The sequence below is a fragment of the Molothrus ater genome, chromosome 15, assembly GCF_012460135.2.
Source record: "Molothrus ater isolate BHLD 08-10-18 breed brown headed cowbird chromosome 15, BPBGC_Mater_1.1, whole genome shotgun sequence".
NCBI classification, from domain to species: Eukaryota; Metazoa; Chordata; class Aves; order Passeriformes; family Icteridae; genus Molothrus; species Molothrus ater.
In genome coordinates, this window is record NC_050492.2 from 6311037 (window position 1) to 6332769 (window position 21733).

A 21733-nucleotide genomic window follows, 5' to 3' on the forward strand; every position below is an offset into this window, starting at 1 on the left:
ACCAGAGAAATAAACTTGCCTGTTTCAGGGCTGGGCTCTTGCTGCTGTTACTCTGACACAGGCTCCAAGGCACACCAGCTCCCAAAATGCTCCTCCTCTACTGCATTCATCTACCTCCCTGTTTGCTGGAGCATGGCAGGGGTTGTTGAATAAGCTCTTTCTGAAGAAAACACTTTAAACAACGTACATTTTCTCCTCCAGGTTTGTTGATTTTCTTCTCCTTACTGCTCTCTTAATGAAAAAATAACTACATTGCCCACATACTGTAAATACTAGTAAGTGCTTCTGCTCTGTTTTGTATGTCTCATGTAAATGTTGACAGTGACAAGAAAGCTTGCTCTGTCCAGTGGTACTTTGTCACTTTAATTTCTCCCAATGCTGTAGATTTTATTATATTTTACCATACAGTGGGCTTATTTAAAAGATTCCCTAAGGAAGAGGAATCTGGGGACCCCTCCCCTGCCTAAGAGTAGCTTAAACTATAGGGCAAGTCTGGTTTTCCCAACACAATTTCTCTTTTTCCAACTTATGTGACAATGGGATGTATAGTCAGAATGCTGCAACTTGGCTTATTTCTTAAACAATGTTCCTCACCTACAAATGTTTGGTTTTCAATGGCCTTACTCCTTCCTTGAAAGCAATGTACTATAGAACCTGGAGCAACATGCTTCCATTCAGAAACCAGCCATCAATGCTTTACAAAGAAATTCTGTTGCTGAATCAAAATTTTTATGCTCTCCTACTACTAGAAATACCAGTATTTTTAGAGCTGCCAAAACACTGAAATGTCATTTTCAGATGAAGGTCTAGATCATGATCTCCATTACACCTGTATAACTACATGTCAGCAGAAGCACTCAGGATTTGCAAAAGTAATTGCTCAAAACACAACCTCATCATCTTATTTCCTGCCTTTTCTCTGAAGGCTTTTTTAGAACCCCTTATTGTGAGGAAAGGTAAGAAGTCAGAACCTGACTCCTGTTAGGAGAGCCATTATTGCCTCTCCATGCTCAGCTGACCAACCTCCTTGCAGGTGTTACAGCTCTGCTGCAGCCAGGGGCAGGAGCATCAGCAAAGGAGCTCCAGCTGCTCTGCTGAGCAGACACTGCTCCAGCGAACTCAGTCGTCCTTTTCATCTTATTCTCCAGCTTTCACTCTGTCATTTGTTTTCTCCTCCTCCTGTAATAGTGGCCCACCTCCTGGCAATCAGTGTTATTCCTGATAGAGGTCCTGTGACTTTCTGAAACATCATAACCCAGAGAACAAATAATTTACTTACAAGTTCATTTTTGACTCCAGTACAGGTATGAAGTTTTTTCAGCACTTCATACCTTGTTACATGGTTGCACATCCAGTAAAGACACAGGTTTTAAATTATGGCCACTGACTCCTCAGGTAGTAGTGAGAAAGAGTGGCTAGAATATATCCAAAAAGATAATGACTAACAACCAGATGAAACTGAAAGGAAGTCGGGGATGGAAGGAACAAGTAATTATTTTTTCCCCACCTGTCTACACCCTACTATTCTCATCATCATCATCACAAAGGGTAATGGAAAGGGAATTATGAGCCAGAGAAGAGCTCTTGCATGCAGTGAAGGCCTGGATCCAACAAGCCAGCTCACAGCCTCTTGGATCAGCAGATAACCAGCAGCTCTCTGAAGAGAGCTAATTAATATTTTTGGTACATGACCATGCTCTTCAGTTTTAATTGGTGACAAGTGAGCAACTAAAGAATTGTAAGTGGAATTTCATTTATCTGTATAGAGCAGATCAATATTCACTCAGCATGCAACAACTCCTTGCATCTCAACAGGACCAAATAAATTGTCAGTCAGAAGCATGCATTAGTTATTGTTGGCATGTTTCTAGCTAAATTATTCAACTTCTCAAAAGGCCATCTGATAAATGTTTATTTCTTCATAATTGTGCTGTTTAGGGCTGGGTAGAGTTAATTCTCTTCACAGTAGCTGGTATGGGCCGTGTTTTCCATTTGGGCTGGGAACAGTGCTGGTAACACAGGGTTATTTTAGTCACTGCTGAGCTGGGCTTGTGCAGCCAAGGACTTGCCTGCTCCTCACTCTGCCCTGCCAGTGAGGAAGATGGGGATGCACAAGGAGCTGGGAGGGCTCACAGCTGGGACAGCTGATCCCAAGTGGCCAAAGGGATATTCCAGACCATGGCATCGTGCTCAGCAATAAACTGGAGCAAGGTTGTCCAGGGGCTGCTGCTCTGGGACTGTCTGGGCATCATTTGGTTGATGGGGAGGAATTGTTTCATGCTGGGAGGGGGAAGGAGCCAGGGGCAGTGTGGGGCTTAGTTACCAGCTGGGGTTTAACCACAACAATCCTGCTTTTAACTTCTGCTGATTTGTGCCACTTGCAATGAACACAATTGAAATTCAGAGCAGGGCTCTAGGAAAACAGTGAGAAGTACAAACAAGAGAGGGCTGCAGGAATATATTTCTTTTTCTCCTCTTCACATACTGCAATGGCCTCCCATGGCATAAGGGGCACTTATTGAATTTAAAGATGCCATAAGCCAGAAGCTCTCCTGCTCCCATCACATCACAGTGAATTCCAGCTCAACAGCAGCAGCAGCACCAGAACAGCACTGTGCAGCTGTAGAGTTCACTGATGAGTGTTAGCTGAGGTCACTCCTGGAGAGCAGCAATGAAAATTTCACAGGCTCTGTCTTCAAGAGGGTACAAAATCAGACTATCCATTTTGCAAATAATAAACCTTTCCTGATGTTATTTTTCAGTGTTACAGAAAATTCAGATTTCATTCATACCTTATCAAAACTTCAACTGTGTATTTCAACAGTATGCTACAAAATCTAGAATCAGAGTCCTGGAAACAGAAATAATTGCAAATAACACTTCTACATTAAAGTATTTCAGATCCTGAAGTATTACCATCTCATGAGTTTAACTTCATTTTTATTAAAACATGAATATTCTCTGTTAGTTTCAGTTCTATTATTAGTTTCAGTGCTGAAGAGCATAATGCAAAGATGCATAATTCATATTATGAAGAGCCCATAAAGACACACCTGCAAACTATGACTAAGGCCATTAGTGTCAATTTAACTCCACATGAACACAGAGCTTAAACCTGCAGCAAGCTCAGAACCACAACAGGATCACAAAGGTGATTCAAAGTGTCAACAACCAAAGACAATTTCAGAAGAACAAAGGGGAAGATTCTTGGAAACACAGATTAAATTATTACCCAGGGAAGTTAAATGTTTTGCACTATTGAGTTATCTTGGTTAAAACCAACACTACAGAATTTCCTTGAAGAACTGGTTCTCAGTATGGATTTTGAATAAGTAACACTGAGATGCTGCACAGAAAATCTCCAAATAGAGAAATATGGCAGAAAGCCACAGTTAACTGGCACAAAAGAAAAAAAAAAGAAAATTGAAGAAAGGGGTTATGACTATTAATAAAGTAGAAAGAGTGTGAACAATGCAATAAAAAATGATATAAGAAAAGAAACTGAGTAGCAGAAGATGTAAACAGGATAAAACAAAATGAGAATCTAATGAAGCATAAAGAGAGGGTTCATTTAGGGGAAAGCATCATAGGCAGGATGTTCAGAGATGGAGCATCTTCATATACAGTGGAAGGGGGTGATATAGCTTGTAAGGATGCTGCAGCAATCCAGATGGTAACTTATGAGAGCCTGGTTTCAAGTCCTACTGGTAAAGAATGGGAAAGAGTATACAAGCTTATACTGCCCAATTTTAAATGTGCCACATTTCTCATTTGAGTCAAATGCTGCTGATTTTACCCCATATCAGAGGGAAAACATAAGCATAGGGAGCAAAAAGAAACTCTACTGAGGAAAAAAATTGTTGTGAGATTGGATTAATCTCTAAGAATTATTTAAAAAGTCAGGCAGAGAAATACAAATTGTGTATCAGTTGTAATTTATGTTAAATGCAGCTTTAAGTGCCACATGTGATATGTCTATATCCTCAGAAACAGAAAAGAGAAAAAATAACAGATGTTGCTGCTGTAAAACATTAGGCAACATGAATGACACCATTTGTTTTCCTAAATGAAAATAAAAAAGCAAGAGAAATGAGCACTGAAGACCTAAATTCATAAAATATTCAATACCTCACGTAGCTGATGTAGTATGTGACACCCTTCCTCGCTGCAAATCTCACAGCTGCTGTGGTAAAAGAAAGGAAGCAAAGAAATGGGAGTTAGTGTAAAATGATGGGGCTTTGACACAAGTTATGACAGGGATGAAACCTCTAATTTAGGAGCTTTCAGGAAATTTGGGGGTGCAGACCTTACAGTGATGGCCTCCAAGAGCTGTATATGGTTGTGCTATCCAGGAGGGAAGCAGCACAGCAGTTAAGTCCTGACATGGGAGTTATTTGGGAAAAATATCTGAAGGCTTTTCAGAAAACATTCAAGACCTCTGCTGGCTGAAGAACTTCATTTGTCCCAAGAGACTCCTCTGAAGAGCTCAGTTAACACCATCGTGGTTTTACCTCCCTCCCCTGCAAGCTGCTGAGAATCTGGATTTGTTATTTGTGTCGCAGTGCTAGCAAGTGCCCTTGCAGCAAGGTCTGATGTCCTCCTCTCCTGCCTCGTGCCACCTTGCCAGGACAAGGCACATCCAGAGAGGGCAAGGATTGCAAAGAGCAGGAATGTGGTCAGTCCTTGAGAAATGGATACAAAAGGAGAAACAAAGAGAAAAGGCAGAGGAAGGCAGAACCTGCACACTGTGAGAGCCTGGGACACAGCAGCATCTCCAAACAGATGGACTCTTTTATACATAGGAGGGTGATTTTCTGTTGGTTTTTAGGGGTGATTGTTTTGTTGGTTTGGGGTTTTTTTACCAGGCTGTCATGCATTTTTGCTGTTCTTTTAATCCCCCACAGTTGCTCTGATTGCTATTGTTTGCTCTTTCATTTATTTGAATTTATCTTTGCAGAACAAAGGCTCCCTGGCTGCTCCAGTTTCCTCATTGTCACCCCAGTGACAGAACATGAAAAGAAATTAAAGACTATGGGATTGAGATTCTACTTTCACCTTTTCCAAGATGTGTGGGACAGGGAATAGCAAGAAACACAGTTTTGTATTTCTATGCATCCCCACAACTCAAACTACTTGGACAGGGAAATTTGCAGATTACTGCCTCATTTTTATCACCACATATTCTCTTCTTCATGCAGTCTCCTTTCCCTGAAAGCAAACTACCAAAAAAGGTTGGTACAATTCCATTTGCACCATTCAGCAAGACCTAGTCAAAACCCAAAGCAATTGCTGTGAAATTTTTTCACTTTTTCCCCCAATGAATTCCTGCCTGCACATCCTCCCTCCCCACTGAGCCAGTGCTCTGTGATAATCACACCAGTAGCATTCAGATAGAGATCAAGTGATGCAACCAGCTCTATCTCAACTCTGACTTTCAACTTCACATTCTACTTGGATGTACATTTTTTCCTCTAATGAAAACTGCTCTTAGATAACAGCAGAACTACCCCAGATTTAGATAGGAAAGGAAGGAGTCTAATCCATCTAAACACAGGGAAAAGGGTTTGCTGGGTTATGCTGTCCTTCTTAATATTCTCTTTAAGTATAAGAAGACCGCTAGAACCATTTATATCTCAAAAAAATTACAACTTCTTCCAAAAGGGCAGTGCAGACAATATGCCATTTCTATCAGCCCTACCAGTACTGGCTCCATACTGCTACAAAACCAGTCTTGTCCTGTACATTATACACACAGTGAAAACACTGAACACCTGCAAAACTAATCTTCATGTGTGAGATATCCAGAGGCTTCCTGAGCTATGGCTGTGACACAGCTAAACACAGGAAAACAGCCTGAAATACAAGGGCAGAATCTGGGGTTCACTTTCTTTTTACACCTGACTTAACTCATCTGACAGTGAACTTTCTGTCTCTTGGCTTTTTAAGTCTTGCTTAATCCTGAACACTTAAAGAAGGAGCACTTGGGTTTGTTTACTACCAGCTAGAGATACCACATGCCAGTTTTCATGGAAGCTGTGTGAGGATAACCATAACCACTGCTCTGTATTTTATCAAAAACAGCTCTGATGATCCTGGAAGGACTCATTGACAATGCAGTGCCTGAATAAGCAAACAGCTATCAACAGATCTATTGACTTCAGAGGGGCCACTTGTGTAAGAAGCAATTCTACAGCCATGACTAATACAAGAAAACCACATCAATATCCTCAGTTTCTCCTCCAAATTGTCCTAGAGGTTGAACCTGCCAACAATCACAGCCCCAGTCATATAAATCAAGCTTCAGGTAAGATACATCACCTATTACATCATTGTTACAGTGATTGTCTCCCTGAATAACCATGGACAGAATTCCAGGTTTCCCTGTAATCTATAATCAAGTGCTGTAAAACTGTATTCATCCATCTCATGCTGTGTTAATTGGTTTGAATACTTATAGAGTGCACACTTACAGCAAATACATCCCCAAATCAAGAAACAGCAGCTTATGCTTCAAAGCACAGCCTGTACCCTCTGATTCACTGCCTGCTCTCCCTCCACTATCACAACAGCTCAAACTTGGCTTCTAAATCAGCTGCTGAGACAATGAAGCTGGAGCAGTGAGACACTGAGGGAACCAGCTCTCTCCCTAAAAATCCACTCAATTAAATTTTGGCCGGAAGGGATCCATGCTAATATCAAAGATGCCGCCATGAGGGGAAGTTCCCTGGAGCACAGGGTTAATGATTCAGAGCATGTCAGGCTAGCCTGGAGCAGTGGAAGAGAAAGCACATCTAAATTAATAAATAAATACATAGGGAAGTAACCCAAATAAATACCAGCAGTAATTAGAAAAAAAAAGCTATGGCGTCATACTGCTGTAGTTGGCACCCTATTCAAGGGATATTCCAATTTTCCTAAAATCTCACCTTAATGCCTGAATATTTTATTTCCTAAGATCACTGATACATAAAACACCAAAGAGTCTGTTAATACCCACAAAAATCCTCAAGCATAAGTCAATCATCTCTGAAAGACGCTGCAGTTCCTGCTAGGAGCAGGTGAAGGATGTTTTTAGATTCAAAATGTAGACTCAAGGTTGGATGTCTTCTTTGCATTTTAATTTCCTTCTCTTCTTTGTCTTGTAATTCATCCTTACATCTACATTGTCACCAGCATTACAAGAACTTGCAGTCTCTCAAGTATTTATCTCTGAAATGACTGTGAAGTAAGGGTACCTGATTATATAAAGTTTTTCTAAACTTAACATTCCAAACCTAATAGTAGAGAAATTCACATCCACCTCTTTTCCATTTGTTTCAAATTCAGTTGCTAAACTAAGAGATTCATTAGTTTTGTCCCCCAAAACCAGAACAAAGTCCCCCTTTCCTATTTTTGCGTGCACTACTTACTAAGATGTTAAAGCAAGGACAATTTCCCCACTAGAATGAGAGCCATCAAAAGCTCTGAGAGGATATTCTGAACTATTGTCCCCAAGCAGCAGGAAGAGCACACCACACAAGTGCTCCATGTGCTCCTATTGCAGGAGCACCAACAGTCACAAAGAGGCTGAGCTAGTCTGGAAGACCAAGATGTCACTTGCTCTTCCTTTAACAGCTGTGTTTGATGATTAGATATATGCAATGTATCAAATCTTTATATGTATAGCAAATTTTTGACATCTGCAACACATCTAAATACATTTAGCTAAGAATATTCAGAAACCACCAGTAATGTTATAAAGCAGGCAATAGCCATGTTCCTGCCAGCTTCATTCTAGCTGAATTATCTTCCCCTTTAGAAGCTGCATTGAATAATTATGTGACTGGAATTAGATTCCAGAATCATTAATAGACTGTGTTAAAGTCACCCAAATGAAAACTCTCTAAGAACTGGGCAGGTTTATGTTCATAACTGGAAAATATTTGGCCATTTTGGCAAATGAGTTCTGTCATCTGGTCACAAGAATATTGAATACTTTGCTCTGTCAAAAAAAAAAATTACATCCCTACAAATAGCCCTATGCAAAAGCCTTGGCGTAGGAACTCCCCATGCCATAATTTGTAGCAAGTTAGTTATTTATGCTACTTAGGCAGTCTGTATTATCTCAGCATCTTAGAGCTCCAGCACAGGGCAGTGCTCTCTTCCCCACCTTCAGCTAGGGGCCACCTCACAAGAAAGCTTCAAAGGAGTTTCCAACCAGTGAGATCAAGGCCCTGAACCCACAGTCTCTTTAAGGGAAGAAAAAAGACAAGATTTCACAAAAAGTATTTGGAGAAGAAATTTCCATCAGAAAACTGCTAATAAAAAGCAAAACCCTGTTGATAAAGGACAGGACTTAGTGACTCCCCTTTCTGTGTGATCAACAGCCCAAGCTGGATCCTGTGACATAAAGAGTAAAGCTGAACCTCCAGGTGCTGTGAGAGAAGGTCTGATGCTGGAATAAATCAGTTCTGTGCTGTTCAGGGGAGTGAACACAATGGTGATGGGCAAGGTATAAGAAAACAGAAGTCAAAACAGCAACAGAACAATCAGCAGATATTTGTTACCATGGCAACCCACCAGCATATGCTAGAAAGCAAACGTGCTAGAAAGAGCCTCTGAGACATGGCAAGGAGAAATGAGAGGAACTGCAACCCAGATAGGGGTTGGGCTAGGCTAGGCTTGAAAAGCAGCCCTGTTCCTTATCTGTGAGCAAGGTGATGACATGCAGACCACAGGAATGACATGGCCTGGTGGGCAGCTTCCTCAGGAGCGTCCATGGTGCAGGGAAGTCATGTTCAAGTTTGGCAATGAAGACACAGTATGAATGGAGAAGGAAAAAGGAAGTCTAAACTCTCAAGACAGACTGTTCAAAAGACATTGCTGCATCCCACAAGAATCTCTCCTTAGGCCTGCAGCAGATTCTGTAAAAGAGCAAAACCAATAGATTCTGTATAGAATAATCTCACTTCTGTTGGTATCTTAGTGCCACACTAACTCCCAATTCAAAATTCAGGTATGTCTTGTAAAGTCTCTATTTTCTCCTAGTACATGTCAAGTGGAAAATTGAAGTCTAATTATTACATTTTTACTCTTTTTCTCTCTAAGTCTAGCAAGTTCTACAGGCAGCATTTTATGCTCTTAAGAAGCACCAGCCAGGAGAAAAGGCAGTGGTAATCTTACCAGGACTTAACAACCTGCATCACCTCAAGTCTCTTCCACGCCCAGCTCATTAGTTGCTCCAGGTTTCTGCACCTCAGATCACCCAGATATTTTAGCTTTCTGCAGATAGTCAAACAGGCAGAACTTGTATTACCTCTCTTTTTGAAGAAAAAGAGAGAGAGAGGCAGAAGCCAAGGGTCTTTTCCTTTCAAGCAGTACTTCCAGGTTGGATATTTAATGTTGGCAGTCATATTGTAAGGTCATTCCTTTAGAAAATTCCTCAGGGAAGAAGCTGTACCAGAAATGCTGGCTGAAATGGTAACCCTTCATCCTTGGGGTCAAAGGAAAACCTCTTCTTGTAAGCTGAATGAAAACTGATCTGCTGGATAAGAATAAAGCAAAAAGAAAGTTGCCTACTGTATAAACACCTCCAAAGTAAATAAAACCCTTCAAGGGAAATGACAAAGTTACAGAGTCAGAGGAAACAGCAGAAAGATAAACTATCTCAGGAAGCCAGATTCACTCATGTGCAATACATCAGTTGGAGGACAAAAAAAAAAATTGAAAACCATGGCAGGTTTTAATAGATTAAAAAAAAAAATATGAAAGTCTGACTTTACAACTGTGCCTTCTGCCTCAAAACCAAGCACACTGAAAGCAACAACAAAAAACCACCTGGAAGACAATCCAAAACAACTTCAGAGGAAACCACAACTTTGGAAATGAAAACTAGTAATTCTCCAACCATTTTAAATTATAATGCTTGTGACAGGGCATTGGAGGTGCTCCTTTTAGACTGGCAAAGCAGATAAAGATCCCATCTGAAAAATAAAAAAGATGTCCAAAAAGGAGCAGAATAAGAAAGGTCTGCACAAGCACTGACGGAAGAGAGCCACTAGGCCAACTCTCTAAAATCAAAATGCATTTCTTTTGATGGAATACATCTGAATTCATGATCCTTCTCTGAGTGCAGTATGTGGATCAGTTATCATCAATTTGAAAGGAAATAGCTCATTTAAGAAAGAGCAGTAGCACAGGAGTTTGCTGATGGTGAAGAATATAAACACCAGAAATCTGTCTCTGTGATGATACACAAAATTGACAATTATAAACACAATTTGCTAAGGAGCTTATTAAATAACAGTGTACCTTCACGTGAGTCCCATTGTATCATTATACCCTGCAGTATTATTTTGCATGTAAAGTTGCACAGAGAAAAAAAGCACTCCAAAGGGAATAGAGCTAGGGCACAGGAACAGAGGACTTGCTTTTTCAACTCTGACTCCTCTCCATTTCCTTTTATGTATGTCTGACCATAGCCAGACCCATCCCTCTGGAGAGGCCCTGGCTATGTCCTGCCCTGTGGGTACCCTTTGAGTGTTCACCAAATTGTTTTCCATGGCAATTTCAGGAGCCATGCCATGTGCTGGGAGGGTGTACCCAGGAGGGCAGCGCTCTGAAGGCAGTGAGCCTGCTGCCCTCCCTGCAGGGGATGTTCCAATGAACACCTCTGTGCCCACCTGTGCCAAGCAAAGCCCGAGAGGCAGCCCAGCACAGCTCCTGCCACAGGCTGGATCATGTTCATGCCCTCAGAGAACACTTTCTGGGGCATTTTCAAGTGCACAGTTTGACACAAGTTCTTCTGTCAGCAAACTGTGCAAGACAAGGACGAAATTTTAAGTTTTTGCTTCTGTTCTAACCCTTTTTTATACCCTTCCATTTTTATATGCTATTACTACCTTGAAATCTCCTTTTGTTGCAAAGCTATCATGGCAAAGCACAAAACAGAATCTAGTTCAATACCAGTCAGACTCATGATATGACAGGATTTAAACAAAACCAGCTCCTTCCAGTTTCATTTGAAAATATGACAAAGCCTGTTTATCAAATACAACAAACCCATCTATCACCTTCTAATTGGAAGCCTTTTTTGGCTAGCATGCCTGATGCCTCACTAATCTGTACACCAGTTCATATGGAAGTTAATAAATTATACAAGAGAATTAATTATACCTATTTGTCAAAAGATGAGATAGTTAAACTGAGGATTTAAATAACAAGGAATGAGCATTTTATCCTAATTAGTTTGACCTCAACTCTGGGGGACAGGGGAAAAGCAGAATAAATTTTTCTGACTAATCTCTGAGTGGTAAGAGCTATTATCATACAGACAATGCAAGGCTGAAAGGGCCACTGTTTCATCAAGCACTGGAACATGCATTTCTTTCAAATCACACTGTACCATCCTGACACCAATCTCCCCAGCTGTCCAGTCTGCTTATGGTAGAAGACCATGAAAGGGAAAAAGTTAACATTAAGCTTATTTCATCCACTTCCCCTCTTTGTTACTCTGAGGTTGTTTGTGCTCATACACTTATTAAGAATCTACCTTTCTATCTTCCAGCCTATTGCTAAAAACCCACACAAACAAAAATAATAAAAACAAAGGAAGAAATTCTAAGGGACAAAATAATTTCCTCTAATCATATGTAAAACAGGTCTAGGTATGAAAAGCTATCTGAAAGACAGTCACCACTGGAACAGGAGAGGTGCTGACCAGCAATAAAAGACAAAGCAAAGAATGCCTACAATACACTCAACACAGTGCCTGCATTTGGCTTTACCTGCTTGACTGCTGTGCCAGAGCAGTACAGAATTCTCCCTCTCCAGGTTCCATCACCACATGTTTTTCATTCATCCCGTGCTTAAGAAGGAAATTACATCAAAAGAAACTGACAGTTTAGGCACAAAATATACATAGATACATTTCCCAGAGTTCATGTTTAGGTGAACCCTCTTCACCATAGCTTTGCTGTGTGGATGCTGCACACCAAGTGACCAATTTAGCAAGGCTAAAACTGCTTTAATAATGAACTTTGAACCTCGACTTGTTATGCAATATCTATAGCTCTCTAGTAAAGTACCTCCAGGGACAAAAAAACAACAATAGTCCATACTCCAAAAGAAACTAACAGTTCAACATTCTATTCTTTAGGATAAAGTATCAATATGAACTTCAGAATCCCAAGTCTGTGGTCTAAGCTAAATTTTCAGAACTAATTTTTACAAGAAAAATACAAGAAGCTGAGAGCCTGTCACAATGTCAAATCCACAGTGATTAGAACTTTCTGTTGATTGGAGCTTCCAGCCATATCCTAGGGACAGTTTCCACCACCCTTGCACTGAACAGCAGCGTGTGCCAGAAGCCCACAGACATCAAAGCAGTACCTGGTGTGTGTGCTGGGCAACGTGGGCAGGCACGGGGGAGCTGCGTTCTGACACATAACCCACAGCACTGCAAGCATGAAGAGATACTCCCTAAATATTTAATAATGCCTGTCTTAGTTCTCCAGTTAAATAACCTTTTAGCCCAAGGAAGCCTAAAAAGACATGTTTTACTTCTGCAAGCTACAGGTACTTAAAAAACCTGTGCGGACCAAAAAAAAGGCATGCAGGGAGTCTGAGGAGCTGAGCCAAAGCTGCCACAAGTTGATAGTTTGGGCATTTAATTGAAAGCCAAGTTTCAAATGCACTTCATGACAGTCTGAGCCAGCAGTGCCATTGCATGAGGTAATCCTGCCCCTTTTCCATCCATCTTGTTTCCATTCCTGTCTCACTCACTCACTCGTCCTGGTGCAAGTGTTGGCCCAATGCAGTGAGACACAAGGGATGTAACTGGCTGAAACAAAACTGAAGGTGATGGAGAGCTGAGGAGGAGAGTAAAGGTTAGCTTTAACCACTTAGATTTTTCTCCATCCACCTTACATCATAAATCTTCCTACTCTCTAAGAACAGGAAGGCAGAGACTGTCAGCTGCAAGGCAGGTAACAGGAATTTAGATCTCCACTGACCATGAACGTGTCAGTGCAGCCTTACTAAGGATATACCAGGTTAACTTGGTACATTTTGCCATTTTGTTTTTCTACAAAACACACATTTGTATCCCTGTTCCCTGCTTTTTATTACAAATAAAGGGAGAAAAACATGTCTTTATGCAGAATTTATTAATAAATTCCAAAACTTTCTTCTAGAGAAAGGTGTAAGAACTTTTTACCCTTAAGCACACAAGATTTGCTTTTTGCTGTAATCCAGGAACTGCTGATCAGTTTCTAAAGAGAAAGAATTTTTGTAAATAGAAATAGGAAGAAATTGGTATTCTCTCCTTTCAGTCATTACAGTTCTCATCGGTTGTTTTTTAACTTAACCTTTACTGGCTTATAACATTAACCAGACAAGTCTTCATGTAGTTTTTTTGGAGCTGGTTTTGAGAAAGAAGAGAGAGCAGAAGGAAACAGATGATATTTACTGCACAATTTTAAGATTCAATCTGGATGAATCAAAACGAGTCATCTCCTGAGCCAGGAAGTATATGAGGATGTTTAAACGTAATTGAAAAATTCTTCATTCAATGCTGCAAAGAAAAATCTCCTTCCAGCATAGATCAGTCTTAAACAGTCACAACCCTTAAATATTAATTTAAATATTAATCTTTAGAATCTAAAGATCCTAAATCACTTGACACAGGAATATCATTTAGCCAAATGTTTCTGCACGGGATTTATGCAGCTAACTCATCCTTTTGAAGTGATATTGTCCCCCAGATCATTTTGAGCTCTGTACCTGTCTCCCTGTGTACTGTGTTCCTTCCACTCTGCCAGGGTTGACAGACTCAGAAAATGCTCTGCATTCTACTATCCAGGTAATTAATAAAAACACTGATTAATATGAGACAGAGAATATTGACAAGCCCTCCTTGATATATTACCATGTTCTGACATTTGGCTAATTATATTTTTTTCCTGACCTATTCTATATCCACCAGGCATTAGACACCTCTAGACCACTTTTCCTCATCTGAATCAAGAAAACACTCCATGAATACAGTGCAAGAAACTTGAGCTAATCAAGGTATATTGTATCAAATGCTTCTCTCCTCACCCCCGACCTGTAACAGTGCTGTACAAAGAAATTAAATGGGTTTGTCACGATTTGCTCTTGAGAAATCTGTTTACTTGTAACAGATCTTGCTAACTGGCAAGGGCTTATAAGATGTCTATCCAATTATTTCTTGCTAGATTTAAGCCAAACAGACTGGTCTTTAATTACCAGCTCATCCTTTCCCTATCCCCTCCTGAAGTACTATATTTGCTTTTCCCCAGATACCACTTTCTTTCCTACACAGCCAATTCTTTAAATGCCCTAGAATTAATCACACCAGGTCCAGCTTCCTTGAAAACATTTAAGAATGAGACTTAAAGCTAGAAAACTTCAGCATCTATTTTTGCATTAACATAAATCCCTCAGTAAAGAAGAATCCTCTGAAGCAGATAAAAAAATGCTTTCAACATCCATAAACCCTAAAAGAAAGCACAAAGTGGCAGTCATGTGTCTTAAAAAAATTGTATTCCTATTCAGCAGGCATTAAGATCAGGAGAAACAGTGACTTGTATCAACAAAAACAATTTACAATTTTGAAGAAATTGAGACCCTAAGTGTGCACATGGTTCTCATGGTATTTTAGATCTGTATTTCTACGTATCCCTCCCACTACTTGAATTCTATTGTTCCATTTTTGGAAAGTAGATCATAATACTAACACTTCTACTTTACCACCCTGAAAACACTATTTCTAGGGCCCAAAAAAATCAAGATGCAGTTAAGAAAAACTTGTGTTTAGTCCTAGAACTGTCTGTAACTCAGGAACTCAGCAATCTAATCCTTGTCTTTGCTTTCCCTGACTGATGACATGGCTGTACCTCACTAGGGCTGAGTTTTGATCCTCACCATGAGAGGTCACTGGGTGTAGGGAGCCTTATTCCACACCTAAGGTAGGACACAAACCAAACTCCCTGCTCTTTCCCCTTGTAAAAACCCATCTGCTCTAGAAGAAACCCCACCAGAACAACAAAACAAATTCCTGACAGCCTAACACCTTCTCTAACTACTGGAACTAGTCCTTACTGTATGGTCACTGTGATAAAGAACTAATTCTTGGCAAATCCCTGCTACCAAACATGCAGAGATGGAGATCTTTCCTTTGGGAGCTAACCAGAATTTAACCTCTCCATTGTTCTTCACATATTACTTTATTGTTCAGACCATTCCTACAGATGTCAGAGCAAAGGACTCAGCCCTTGCTCAATGATATTTGATTGATTACCAAATCATTACTCTGAGTTTGGGGTTTTTTTTTCCCCCAAAGTTGTTGTGGTCTGAATATCAATTTTTAGCTTAGATCAGCTTAAAGGCACTTAAACAATTGCATTCAGTTGATCCTAATGGAAAGAATCCTGAAGTATTGCATTAAGGACACCACGACATCACAGAGGAAACACTAACCCACGTCAGACAAATACAGCTATTACAATTAACTGCTCTAAACAGCCTGAACCAACAGAAAGGTAAGTGTCAAAGACCTGAGGCAGTTATTCTACTCTAGAGAATGCTGTACAATGAACAAGAATAGGAATCACAACACTGATTTTTTTTTTTTTTAATTTACATAACTGGCATATAACAACTTCTTTAAGACTATTTGCAATTAAGGATGACATTTCTTTAACAGCTAAAACAAACAAACAAAAACACCACCAGAAAAAAAGGTACCAATTCCATTTTCAAGGAGGCCATCTTTACCTCATCTATCCAACATGAAATAGGCCATTTGATCTTCAATGCAATGTAGACTATTTAGTTTTTCATATTTTGAAATAAACTCAAAGGAAAACAGCAAAACCCTTTAACTACTAAAAGAAAAGACCAACTCATTTTTCTAATTGTCTTTTCCCAAAGAAAATTCCACTTATTACAGTATCCAAGCCCCATGCCCTCATCTCTATAACTGCTATGAAGAATCATTTTGCAACTGGGATTCTTGCTATTTGCTGTGGTTATTACAGCTTGTATAAATAATGTAACAGCGTATTTCTCGTATAAAATCTAGAAGTAGTTGCTTCAGCTCTCTGCTGACATATTCTCCTCACTTGACTCTACCTTACCAGCAGACAGATGCATTTTTTCTTACAAGGAGTCTAATTCTCTGGAGAGACCAGCACTGCCCCAGCTAGAAATTCTGCAAAATGCCTACTATTATGACTTTCTTCAGAGAAATGGAACATCACAATCTTGACAGGGAACAGGAACTTCTGTTCACTTCTGAACTATCTTTTGCCACTAGCAGCTTAAAAATATTTCAATTGAATGTAGCCTAAACTATGGAGCAAAAGGCAGAGCAGCAAACCTACTCAGGACTATTTCCACCCATTTTCTCCCACAAAAAATCTGCAGTGCTACTTACACTGCATGCAATTAATCCTTGCCTTAGTATCCACATGCTATTTAAAAACATATCTTCAAGAGGAAGTAAACAATGAACAAAAATCGCTGCTGATCTCAAACCAAAGACTATAGATGTTGTAAGGTCTGAAACATAACTTTATGTTATTCTAACAGCTACAGACCAAGGCTGATGAGATTTACAGTAAAGAGAGCAAAGAAAATCAATAAACAGAGTAATAAATAGCTTGCCTATATAGGACATGTCTTTCACATCAAAGACATAAAGGAGGGACAAAAAATACAGAGATTGTTTTGTCCTCAAAGGGAACTGTAGCACAGCACTTGACTGGAGCTTGTTTCTCACTGATGCATGTTCCTCCTACTTCTGTGGGCAGGAGTAAACAATAGGTAAAAGCTATTGAGCCATTGTGTTAAAGTTCCAGCTTTACAGTCTATTTTCTCTATTAACTTGGTGATAATTAATTACTACCTATACACTTAATTACAACCAGGCAAAGAAGCGTAGTGCACATCTGTAAACAAATCTTGGTCAATTTGAGGTAATGGGTAGTTGGAGCTAAATGAGATTTCTACTCAACTATGTTCATATGTAGCACCCTCAAGATACTCAGTATTTCAGCACGAGGATTCTTGAACACTCCATGTGGTTCCCAAAACAATCTTAAAAATTTGTACTTGGTTAGACTAACAAATAATATCCTTACAACTATGGACTTAGAGAAACTTGCTGCAGGACTGACCTAGAAAGACTCCCTCAAATAGAAAAATAACTGGGTTCACATAGGTGAAGCTTCACTCCAGGTCACCAGAAGGTCATCCTGACTAAATAAACACAGTATATTTAAGGAAAGAAAACTATACCAAGACTTTTATTAAATTTACAAGAGGAAAATTATGGGCACATGTTAGGAAACTATTCCGGGATTTACACTGAAAATCAATCTCTAGGGAAGCACATTTCACTTCCTGCTGTTTAAGATCCAGCTCATAACACCAGAGTTGCCAACCCAACTGAAGTCTGAAAGGCAAATGCAGCACCAAGTGCCACAGAAAATCTAAAAGAGGGAAGCAAATTATCCTGAATGGGTAAGGATCACTTCCTTCAAGCACTTGCACAATAATCACCATTAGACTGTCCCTGGATTTCTGTCTCCTTGTACACTCCTTGGGCTGTACAGTTGATTACTTATTACCAATTCAAGGTACAATTCAGTGAAGGTTTATTGATTACAATGTAATCAACACCATACTCTCCCAGACATCACAGTTGATGTTCCAGTCTTTTCCTTCACTGGCTATTCCTGTCCTTATTCACCCTACAGCTTTTCTGAGTTTCTCTGGCCTCTGAAACTAACAACTCACACTATTACTGCTTACCACTGTGTTTCATTTTCTTTATTAGTGATCAAAATACTGCTCTCCCAGTAACTCTGTTTGAGCCCACATGTATCATTTTAACTTTCCCTTTGGATAAGTGAAAAATGCTTTAAAGTCATTAAAACCCAGATATTTCAACACAGCCTACATAATTACTTTCTGGGAAAGAAACACAGTTTCAGTCTTCCACAAATCCACACATATCCTTAAGCACTTGAGCTAAACAGAATGAATCTTAGTTTGAGCACTGCAATTGCTGTTCCTTGTTAATCCCCAGTGTAAACTCCTAAGCACTCAGCCTGTCCAGGAAAATATGTATTGGTCCAACAATTCTTTTTCAACACTAAGACAGCTACAGGCAATGTTGCTTGCAAAAGCACACGCTATAAATGGAATGTTGGCTGATTAGTTTCCATTTATCAAATCAATTTTCTTCCCCTAGAACATAGTCAGTTAAATCCTGAGGAATTATCCTATAGAGGGTACCATAATAACATCACTTCCTGACCTTTGTGGTGTGATACTTGAAGTCAATATGGCAGCACCATGCTTCAACAATCAAAACCACCTATTTTCCATTAACCAATAAGTCAACAGATAACTAATATATTTTCTATGGTGAGCAAACAGTGATGCCCTTATTACAAGGAAATCAAATGCCTGGCTACCTGTTTAACAGCCTGCCCACAAGTGCTGGAGCCAGTGCAGGTCAGCAGCCAGAGATGCTCACAAAGAATACAGGAGTGCAGCAAGATCAGTCATGGCACATTTTGAGCTTTGTGTCTTGCCCCCCAGCCTGCTCCAAAGGCAATTGTTTTACTCTCAGCTGAGTGGTGCTGCAGCAGCTCAGAACGTGGATCTGACCACTGCCACCATGGCTGCTGCAGCAGAGGGAGGCTGGTGGGACAGGCAGTTCAGATTAGGTTTTTTCCCCATGAGGAAAGCAGTGTTCCAACAGTTCCTTCAGATTAAAAGAACAAAAACCACCAAAACAAAAAAAAAACAACCAAACAAACAAAAAAACACCAATAAAAAGTCACCTCAATATTATTAACTGATGTTCACCTAAGACTGCACCATCAAATGCCCTAAATTTAAAGTGCTTGTTGATCTCACTCTGCTTGCCAGAACAGGGTTCCCAGGAATATAAACAGCTGGTACTTTTTGTGATTACACAACTTACTAACACACAAACAATTGCATCTTTAGGTGTTAGTCTGCTTTTTCACAGATCATCACTCAGTTTTCTTTTGAATCGAGGCACATTTTCTCAAATCCACCTATGCTGACAAGTTATTATAACTATTTAGTAGCAGAAGTTTTTCAAACATTAGACTTCTGTCTTCTTGTTTACACCTACAAGAACATTTTAAGGGTATTTTTCAATTGTTAAAATCTACTATTTTATGTGTCTCATCACCACAGCCTTAAAAAGTCAGACAGACTTCATGAGTTCCTTTGGAATTTTGTCTTTCATCATCAAAAGCACATGCTGCTTTATATAGCTATGCATAACATTTTTCATTTTTTCCCCTGAAAGTGTGCAATTTTCAGAGCTGGCATTTCACAAGTGTTTTGAAAAACACTATCATAGTCTTATTTTTAAAACTAAAGCAAGGATTTCACAGAGCACTAGGGTGGGATGGGTGGGACGACTGTAACAGAGTTACACTTATAAATTAAGGTGGTTTGGAACCTGAGCCTTCTGCTCATCTTGCTTGAAAACTCATCTGCACAAATGTCAGCCTAGGCACACCCTCCATCCAGCCCTTACCCTGCTTTGTGCTAAAGGTCACAGACAAAAACAAGGGAAGGATCTGATTTCCTGGTGTGTCCATACATCTAACTTGAACTTAGTGTACAGAAATCCACATTAGATTAAAGCAAAGCACTTCAGGCAGGAAAGCAGTTAAGCCATAGCAAAATGGTAATAAAGGATAAATTAGTCCATAATAAAGACTTCTGGAGTGACGTCTTAAAAAAATTACTTCCAGTACTAAGCTAATCCTGTTAGTTTAGATGCAGTATACAAATACACATTTTGCTTGTCTCTGTCATAGGTTATATCTGAAACCTACTGAAAAATATAAAGGGAGACAGTATATGTAGCCCATTTTACCCTTTACTACAACACCTTCCATTCCCAAGAACTGTTACATTAATTTTCTTGTGTAAAAAGGGCCCAAAAAAGCAAAACATGCCCATATGACCCTGTGACTATACAATATGAAACACTAAGACCAGACTCTTGGTTCTACAACACAAAGATTGCTGCCTCCTTCGTATCATGGCAACATCTACCCTCAGAAGTCTTTGTCACTTTTTGTTAAAGAGGTGGGGGGGAAAGGAAAACATTCAAAGCCTTGAAAAGGTAAAGAAATAAATGAAGCTTTCTTTTGAGAAGAAAAGGATTTATTTCCACTCCCTTTAGCTAAAGGACATGAGGAGGGAAGCAATCTTTAACAAAGTACTAACAATTTCTTAATATATTAAAGTTTAGGCATGTTGAATGTTGGTTCAGCTTCTTTGGAAGTAACTTGGGCATTCAGAGAAGGAAGGTAAGAACCGCTGAAAAAATAGGGGACACTCTGATGTTGACATATTCAGATTCTCTCTAGGAGAAATTCAAAGGCAGCACAAAATGGTGTCTGGCAAAATTACACCAGCTTTAGGTTCAAGACAGAGGTTTGTCTGACTTTATTATCATGTCAGAGAACTACAGACATGAAACAACTCGCTGGCACAAAGCTTTTTGTCCAGCCAACTTTATGAATTCTCATCAACGGGCCCTCACGCATTCAGATGGTGCAAGCCTGCCTTTCAACGTGGAAATAGGAACATTTACCTGGCAAGAAATCATCTCTTGTTTTGCCATCATAATTTACAGAAGTTTGCAGGGAGAGGATATGGTCTCAGTATCAACACAGGTTAAAACTCCTCTCTGGCCTTTGGAAAAGGCCAGGTGCCTCCTTTGGTACAGCTGCTCATACTCAGAACAGAAACTGTGATGATGGGGTTGCCTGTGGAGGAATGGCATGTGCTGCACAACACTTCTCACAGCAAGATCCTAGAGCCTAAGTATGTAAGAAGTACTTAAATAAAAGGAGCAAGTAACACATGCTATAGTTCTGTCTAATTTTTATAGAAATACCTGAAAGAACACTCCAAGGCTGCCTCTCTTCCTCTTCAGGAAAACTAGACTCTTGAAGCAGTTGCTTAAATGGTTTTGTCCTGTTTCAGGTTTGAACTTACAGCAGCATCAGGAAACAAAAATCTACAGTGCTATCTTAGCCACATATTCAGTTTAAAACCCCCAACATTGACCCCACCAGCTCCTTCCCCTTCTGAGCAATGTTACAGAGCTGTCCATCAACCACAGTGTCCTCTGCCTCAGACCAACACAGCTCAAAGATGGGTCTCAGAGTCGTATTTCAGACAGGACTTGGCAAACCTAAAGGAAGAAAACTCTGTTATTGTGGTCAGACTGCAGTTCACAAAGCTAGAGTGGCACCAAGTGGTGAGAGGATGAATTTGGGGCTTATTATGTGTATTTTTTTTGATGACACTAGAAGCCACACTTGACATAAGTTCAAATAAGATGATTTGGCAGCTCACTTTTACTAGGGAGCCCAGGGTTTTAGAAATCCTACTTAATCCACACCCACAAAAAATAACAAGGGTAGAACTTCCCACAGAGGACTCTTAAGCAGGTAAAGCCCAGAATTACTCATTAGACAAAAGGCATCCAAATGTCAGTAATGAGTAGCAAGTGAACAAAGATATCCTAATTTTCATAATCAGATACAGCCACAATTAATCTTGACCTGACTTCTCACACTCACACTAAAAGCAGCACCTTGGTATTTATTTGCCTCCGTTCTACCATATGTGACATGCAAGCCACCCCCATTCCTCA